Source organism: Suncus etruscus, chromosome 15 (genome assembly GCF_024139225.1).
Source record: "Suncus etruscus isolate mSunEtr1 chromosome 15, mSunEtr1.pri.cur, whole genome shotgun sequence".
NCBI lineage: Eukaryota > Metazoa > Chordata > Mammalia > Eulipotyphla > Soricidae > Suncus > Suncus etruscus.
Window position 1 is genome coordinate 5,205,630 of NC_064862.1, and position 1,163 is coordinate 5,206,792.

At 33.0% G+C, this 1,163-nt stretch overlaps 1 non-coding gene across 1 annotated transcript; it reads left to right on the plus strand.

The window, feature by feature from the left end:
* Positions 1-695: 695 nt before the first annotated feature.
* Positions 696-801, plus strand: LOC126031709 (U6 spliceosomal RNA). The gene has a single exon (XR_007503542.1). It is a non-coding gene; the product is annotated as a U6 spliceosomal RNA (small nuclear RNA).
* The last annotated feature ends 362 nt before the right edge of the window (positions 802-1,163 follow it).

Sequence of the window (1,163 nt, forward strand, 5' to 3'; positions counted from 1 at the left end):
ATAATATAAATGCAAATACAAAGAAATTAACACAAACTTCTTTATGAGTGATTAAAGGGAAAAGTAGGAAACAGAATCATAGTGACTGCTAGAAAATATCTCTTGAATCTTTTCCTTTCTTACTTAAAAGTTTTATTGTTTTGTTTTGTGCATTGTGCCCACTTCCTCCACATTGTCCCAACATCATTCCCTCACCTGCTTCACCATCTTCTTAGGGAGGACAAATTCCCAGTTTCCGTTGCTTTGGGGCACTTGTCACTCCCCTATTCGGTTTCTTCAAATCCCTTGTCTTTTAATGTTCCTTAAGAATTGCAGGAGATATGTTTAAGTGCAGGTTTAAGTGATATTGCATTAGCAATAATGCAAATACAAACCACTGTATCTGAAAGGGAAAGAGAGACAGAGACAGAGGAAAGTAAATGTTTGCAGCAGAGGGAGGCAGAGGGAGAATGAGAGAAAAACTGGGATACTGGTGGTGGGAAATGTGTACTGGTGAAGGGTAGTGTATATTGTTTGACTGAAACTCTTCCATGAACAACTTTGTAACCACAGTGTTTAAATAAAGTTAATTTAAAAAAAAACTGCAGATTTTAAAAGAATGAGAGAGAATAATGGAAATCGTGCATAAACTGAAAATAAAAAGAACATATTCTGGTTAGGAAGGATAAATGAGATGGGCGTTAAAAATTATTTTAGTGCTCGCTTTGGCAGCACATATACTAAAATTGAACAATACAGTGAAGATTAGCATGGCCCCTGCCCAAGGATGACTAGCACATTTGTGAAGCGCTCCATATTTTTATGAACTGTTTAATGCAGACATTTGTATGTTTCTGATTTTTCCTGAGAATAAGGGAATATCAAAATATTCTTCAAATTTCTAAATTTATGTTAATTTTATTGAAGTAAGATGGATTTATATTATGCAGTTTTTATGGATAAGTACAATAAAATTTTGATGTAGTACAATATGTACATCACCGGAAATCTGGTTTTTGTTGTTTGCAAATAAATTAACCACTTTTAAATCTGAAAAAAAAATTTTAATTTTCATTGATTTCCTGTGCTTTATAATATTGTTAATGAAGCTTTCTCATGCACTTAATTTTAATACCATACCTGAGATGGGTTTTCTTTTAAGTAAAGAGGGGGAAAGTATTATT